We start from the raw sequence: 7,529 nt of genomic DNA on the forward strand, positions 1-7,529 counted from the left end.
TATGTTCCGAAGATTAGCACCGTCCACGCCAGACACTTACCCATGGACCTGTGGTTGCTGGATTTTCTTAAGATGTTTCCAGAGAGGACTGACATTTTATATTTATACATTTTAGATCAGAAAGTTTGATATTTATTACTTTTGCACATTTTGAAGCTTTCTTTTTGGGTTGCTTTGTCTCAAGAGAGGTTACAATGGAGTTAAATCAATACCTATTAATGTGCCCAAATACTATGACCAGATAATAAATTGTGCCGCAAACAACAATATGTCTGGAATTTTTAAACTTTTTTTTTGATGTATAGTGGGTGTACAATATTATATAAGTTCTAAGTGTACAGTGTAGTGATTCACAATTTTTAAAAGTTGTACTGTCTGGTATTTTTAGAGGTCTCTGCATGTGTGTTCAGAGCTTTAGATGTTTTCCTATATTATTTTTATTCCTGTGAAATGTAGTTCCACATAAGAAATTCTGAGTACCAGGGGGTTTCCAAGACAGGCCATATGTTTCTGAGACTTTTCCCTGCGGTGGCTGAAGAAGGATGTGAGAAGAAACACGGCTGCAGACAGTTGAGCCCATCGTGTGTTTTCAGTGTCAGCGAATCCTGGCTCAGAGTCTGTAGTCAATCTTAGTGTAGGAGACCAGAGCCCTGAGCTTCTACTCAGGGATCAGGTGTCAGAGGGCCTGAGATAGCCGATGATTCATTAACTTGATTTAGAGGACTAAAAGCAGAGACACTTGAGAGAGGAATAAAAAAAGGCTCAGATGGAAATGTAAAGCCTATTTCTGTGGAAGCCAATAGGGATGACAGGGAGAAGAAATGAGGGTTAGGAAATACTGATAATTCTCAACCAAAAAGAATAAATAAAGTCATTTGGAAACAACATTCATAATTAAAAGTATCTATATAAGCCAAGGCACAGGGAATAGGAAGAAAAATATGTTTAAACTGAATAGGGTATCATGAATACAGAGTTATAATATGACCAAGGCTTGGAATGGAATTTGTGACTGGTACTCAGATAATAAAGGCATTTACCTGGATCAAAAGATAATAGATTAATAGAAGAAATGGGGGACTGATGGAGTATGTTGGCAAGTTGAATTGATAGGAAAATATTATGAAGAAAATGTAGCCCAAATAAAAGGAGAGAAGAATGGAAGTCAAGCTAATCCGATCTAACCATCTCTCTTCCCAATGTTTTGTGTGCCAACCTCAGCTTTCCCAGACTTTGCTTTCCCCCTGGCATTATATCTGAGTTGCCTAAATGATCTTGTTTTCATGTACTAACATCTACTTTTTAGTTCAAGGATTTCTGTATTCCTAGGAGGAATATTCCCTGCACTCTGTGCTTGGACAAGATAACATTCCTCCCCCACTTGTCTCTTCCCTAATACAGGTATCATGTCACCTAGCTTCTACTCTAGTTCTCATTCATAAAGAGCCCACTGTGGGCAGCTCAGTGACTTGTTTCTGCCTATGACAACTTGTAGGCTTGGAGAGTTCAGGTCCCAGACTCCAGAAGCAAGAGCTTTGCTTGCCCAATGCACGGGGACTTGAGTCTATAGTCTCCGACAGCTAAGGGCATATTAACTCTGCGAACCTGGCTCCACGGACAGCCCACTTTCCCCCGAGTGATGTTGTCCTCAACGTCTTAGCATTTAAGGACAGCATGATATTCTGAAATACTTGATCACCGGAAAAGATTATGTAATTTCAAGTAACAATGAAAGAGAGAGTTGAGAAATGAATCTTTCCACCTCAGGGTGGAAACCAAAGATACAGTAGTAGACCCAGAGGATGTCCAGTGAGAGGTATCTGATGAAAAAACTATGGCCATTGAATGGTACCTAGAGATAGAAAGGACTCAATTGAAAGCCAAGAACATTTGGCTTCTTAGATTTCTGGAGAGAATAGAAAGAGCTACTCTGAGCATTCAGAGCCAGTTATATTGCTTCTGAATAGCAAATTAGAAGGGAACTCATTTTTCATTAAAAAGATATATCATATTCCCTAAAGGAGTGGGGCATTCTTGGCATTTTTATTCCCTTGCAAGGGGACGCAAAATCTCAGGCCTGAGACGAAGTTTGAAAAGCTGCTCTTGAAGGGCGTTTGGTTTTCTTATGCCAGGTGCAAGCCCAACTAACCAGACTTCCCAGGAGGACCTTGTCACAGAGCTGAAGGACTCCTGGAGGCTGCAAAGCTATGACTCGCCCTGCGTGGAAGAATGAGTTCCTGATGTTCTGTGTCTGAAAGAGGAACCATCAGAGATGTGGACACGCCGCCGAGGGCTGGGCTGGCCGGGAGCAGAGCCCATGTGAGTCACCGTGGAGGCCCGTATGAGTGTGAGTGTGTGTGTGTGTGTGTGTGTGTGTGAGTGGGTGGGTGTGTGACCATAGACGTTCTCTGGAAGAGCTTCCCCTGGAAGATCTCATTCCCAGCAGGCAGTGCAGCTCCCTCATTTGAATATGAATCCATTCCAGAGCCCCATTTGCCACTTCCTTACCTTTGAAGGCAAAGATAGTTCATTTCTTTTCGGATTTGTGCTTCTGTAGAAAATGAACCAATTACGCCTGAGCTTCCTTTGTATTTTTTAAAAATTTTTATTGGACTATAGCTGATTTACGATGTGTTAGTTTCTTCTGTACAGCAAAGTGTATCCGTTATACATATATATATATCGCCACTCTTTTTTAGATTCTTTTCCCATATAGGTCATTACAGAGTATTGAGAATTTCCTTTGGTTTTGAATGCTAGTCTGTTTGTACTCAGTGCCTGGCACCTGGTATGTACTTGTTATGGGCTGAGTTATGTCCCCCCCAGAATTCACATGTTGAAGTCCCAACCCCCAGTACCTCAGAATGTGAATGTATTTGGAGAAAGAACCTTTAGAGAAGTAATTGAGTTAAAATTTGGCCACTAGAGGGGGCCCTAATCCAATGTGACTGGTGTCCTTACAAGAAGAAGAGATCAGGACACAGACACAGAGGGAAGACCCTGTGATGACACAGGGAGAAGATGGCCGTCTACGGGGAGAGAGGCCTCAGAAGAAACCAAATCTGCCAACGCCTTGATCTCTTACTTCCAGCCTCCAGAACTGTGAGAAAATAAATTTCTGTTGTTTAAGCCAACCAGTCTGTGGTATTTTGTTATGGCCACACTAGCAAACTAATATAATACTCAAAAAATATTTACTGAATTTGTTTTCTTTTTTTCTCAGAGATGGAATGGAAATGACTTTCTTTGTTTTCATGCAGAAATCATTATCTTCTCCATAGACCTTGGAGCAAAGCAGGATGTCTGTGGATTATTCTCAGCTACTGAAGTTATTCTTGGTTTCTTTTTAGTAGAATTTTACTTGTGGAAAAAGTGGCATTATATTTGAGATACAGTATCAGCTAAGGCCACATCCTAGAATTGGTTCAGTATTTTTCCCCCCAATTCATCCCCTGCTGCACCCACTTCGGTTGTGCTGGAAACTGCCTTATTATAATGGTTTGGACTTATTTCGAAATTTCTGTTGCAAAACCAGCTATAGTTGTCCCAAATGTGGAAAGCAGATGTTTCTCTTCCAGCATGTCTTGCAGAATTTTCTAGCAAGCGAATGTCTTCTGTGAAAAGGATGCTTGAGAAATGTCATGTATTTGGCAGAGATAAAGGAAGAAAGGTAAACTTTCAGCTCCTTATTCTTAGAAGACATTAGCTTGTTATTTATTGTGAAGACACCAATATGCAAAGAACTCTTCTCTGTTTTTTTAAGAAACTTGTTTCCTTTTCTAGCATCTTGGATTTTCACGAGGCAAGAATATATTTTTCTTGGGGGCAGCTGACAAAAACATTAGTTTAGTTAGTCTGGGGAGATGCAGAGGATGAGGGAGAGAAAACAGGAAAATGGAGAAGGACCCTGGGGGAGAGAGGGTAGAATTAGAATACTGTAGACCGCAGACCGGCTTTACTTAATTTGTTTGAAGTCAATGTCTTGGGCATTAGCTAGACCAAAAGACATTCTAAAACCAAATGGAGACAAATAGTTTAGTTTAGTGTTGTCTTGTTTTACCTCTATCAAGGAGGAGCCTGTGTCATCATCTGTTTTCCTTGAAGATACCATGTTACAAAACCAATCAGGCAAATGGTAATCATTTATATTCCTTTCCATCTTTAAGGGGCATGAAGTTGCCACATAAAGAACAGTCTGGAATAGCTGGAGCCATCAGGAACAAATTAGAGTGAGAGATGGTGGTTTTAGGGTGTTCGTTTCCCAGATACATTTCTGAAATTGAGATGAAGAATTGATTTAACCTGTAAGAGAAAATGCTCGGGAATGGCAAGTGAATCAGAGATAACGAAGTTCTCACTCAGCGTTGCCTTAATAGCTTGTAATCGGTGTCTGATTTCAAGACAGACACTTCACAGAGAAAATGTTATGAACTCTACTTTGGAAGATTATAGTCAAGTATAGTCGTACTTCTAAAGTCTATGTGTGGGTTCAATTCTTTGTGTTCTCTTTTCTGCACATGCAGCATCCTCTCCCATCTCTGGGCCTCTGCCTGGAACACATTCCCTATAAGCCCTACTTCCTCTTGTCCAGCCTCAACTCTCTCACTACCCCCACTTTTTTTCCTAGTAATCTCTTACTCTGTAAACCTCTGCTTAAGCATTACTTCCTCAGGGAGGCCTCCCCTGAGGTCATAAGAGCTCATAGCCCGTATATTTCCACTTTTGTAATCCTCACAATGCACCCTAGCTACTTGTTTAATGTCCATTTTCCCCACAGATTGTAAGTCCCATACAGACAGAACCTTGTTTTTTGTATCTCTAGTATGTGCCCTTCCAACACTACCTGAATTGACGTGGTTTTCCCAGGAATAAACATTACTTAAACATCTGGTTTTCATACTCTGATGCAGAAGAACCACGTCCCCAGCTGTCCCATCTCCTTCTCTCTTTTTTTTTGTCCGATCTTTTTGAATAAGCTTAGTTGCAGTCAGTGAGTGTGTTGGCCCAGACAGCCCCCTCCCTTGCGGGAACTGCAAATTCTTTTCCAGGCTGTTCTTTGTTTGAAATCCTGCTAAAAATACTCAAGCTCGGTCTGACGACACAAATGATGCCGCACAGACAACGGAGAATTATTCGTTTTTAAAAAATACTGCTTCCTTTTGCTCATATGCTCGCAGCAAAGGTTGCATGATGTGGTTCAATGTTATTAAAAACTCATGTCATCTTCAGGGGCTGTATGGGCCCGTTCTGGGAAAATTGGTGGTCATAGGAGAAGTGTTAGATAGAGTTTGGTTTGCTATTGTTAGGGGAGAGAAGAGGACTCATGAAGCAGCCAAACCTGTCTGTTGCTGGGTTTACCTCCTCTGGAGATTCATGTGAGGCTCATCAAGAGATGCTGCCACCTGTCCGGTCCTCCAAGTCATGGGCATCTGTGGCATGAAGGGGAGGAGTTTCTGACCTATAACTGGGAGAAGGTGCTTAGGCACTGCGGCTGGGTGCTCACACGGAAAGAACATTTCACTAATGCCTATTCGGTGGGTGGTTCAGGTTTTCCTGATTTTTGCCTCGGGCCACGCCAGTTTCCAGATGAGACTGTTCTAAACGTCCTTTTCTTTACCGGAGAGCTCGCGCCCTCTGGTGGTGAATGTGAAGTACAACACTACAGTCAACTTGGTTCGCTTTACCTAAACCCTGCAGTGACTACAACGGGAATGCTTGATCTTTGCCTCAATTATGAAAGTAACCTGTTTCCAAGTATTTGTACACTAATCCTTAAGTTTCAATTTAGTGGGTATGGAGTGCCTTGCCTGGTAAGCATAAATTTGCAACTGGAAAATTTCAATCATAGCACGTTAACAGTGGTCTCAAAAAAAAAAGTTTTTTAAGATGTTGGGGGTAGGAGTTTATTAATTAATTTATTTATTTTTTCTCTGTTGGGTCTTCGTTTCTGTGCGAGGGCTTTCTCTAGTTGTGGCAAGTGGGGGCCACTCTTCATCGCGGTGCGTGGGCCTCTCACTATCGCGGCCTCTCTTGTTGCAGAGCACAGGCTCCAGACGCGCAGGCTCAGTAGTTGTGGCTCATGGGCCTAGTTGCTCAGCAGCATGTGGGATCCTCCCAGACCAGGGCTCGAACCCGTGTCCCCTGCATTAGTAGGCAGATTCTAAACCACTGCGCCAGCAGGGAAGCCCCGGTTCTCAAATTTTGATATGCAGAAGAATCACCAGAGAAATCTGAATAAAGCTCAAGTTCCCAGCCACAGCTTCAGACCTCCTAGTTTGACAGGCTTTGGGTTTCCCAGAAATCTGTCCATTTAAAATGAGCTCCTGATGAGGTTGACCTCTGTGACCTGCTCTTTGAGAAATGCTGGCTTAAAGGCTAAGAGTATGGATTTGGAACCAAGCCCAAGTCCCACCTCTGCCAGTAGTATAACATTGGGTATGTTCCTTAACCACTCGTAGCCTCGGTTGCTCCATCCGTAAAAAGGCCGTGAGAATATCCAATCCATAGGGCTGTTGTAGGATAAAATGAGGTCCTAATATAAAAGGCTTGGCAGGATCTGGTCATGACAGTTACTCAGAACATGCCATCTCTTATTATTTGTAGTATTAATCTTAATTGGCTGAAGCTACAGGCAGAGGAGACCAGGGGAAGCTTGGTTTCTGGACCAAACAGGCATTAAATCTTTGACTCTGAGGTCTCTGCAGTGAGATGCTTCCATGGACGGAGATCCACCTCCTAACTCCCAAGGACAGACAGTGGCTGCTGACCGCACTCAGATGTTTATACCCAGGAAGACAAGTGGCACACAGCTGGGGAGCTGCGAGGATGCTAAACAGCCTGGGCAGAAAAGTGCTTTGAGACAAAGACGCTTTAGGGCAGAGAAAGTATTTTTATACATCTTTGTACCTCCTGGGCCAGTTGGGTAAAAGAGAAGTTGGCAGCTCTCCTATATAATGATATTAAGGGAAAACTTCTGTTTCTTCCTCTATAAAATGTTTGGGATTAACATATACACACTGTTATATAAAAAAATAGATAACCGGGACTTCTCTGGTGGTCCAGTGGTTAAGATTTCACACTTCCACTGCAGGGGCCACAGGTTCCATCCCTGGTCGGGGAACTAAGATACTGCATGCCGTGTGGTGCGGCCGGAAAAAAAAAAAAAAGATAACCCACAAGGACCTACTGTATAGCACTGGGAACTCTACTCAGTATTTTGTAATAACCTATAAGGGAAAAGAATCTGCAAAAGAATAAATATATATGTGTGTATAACTGAATCACTTTTCTGTACACATGAGACTAACACAGCATTGTAAATCAACTATACTTCAATAAAAAATTAATGTTAAAATAAAAGGGGCATGATAATAATATTTTCCCCAAAGAGTTCTGAAGAACAAATGAGTGAAGGTATGTGTGAATCCCTTAGTGGTGATGATTGACACCAGTGGTCCTTGGAAAGTATTGTTATTTTTCCCGTCCCTTCTGGTGTGAAAGTAACTGTAGTATCATTTTCAGAGACAGAT

The sequence above is a fragment of the Hyperoodon ampullatus genome (assembly GCF_949752795.1).
Source record: "Hyperoodon ampullatus genome assembly, chromosome: 1".
Classification (NCBI taxonomy): Eukaryota; Metazoa; Chordata; class Mammalia; order Artiodactyla; family Ziphiidae; genus Hyperoodon; species Hyperoodon ampullatus.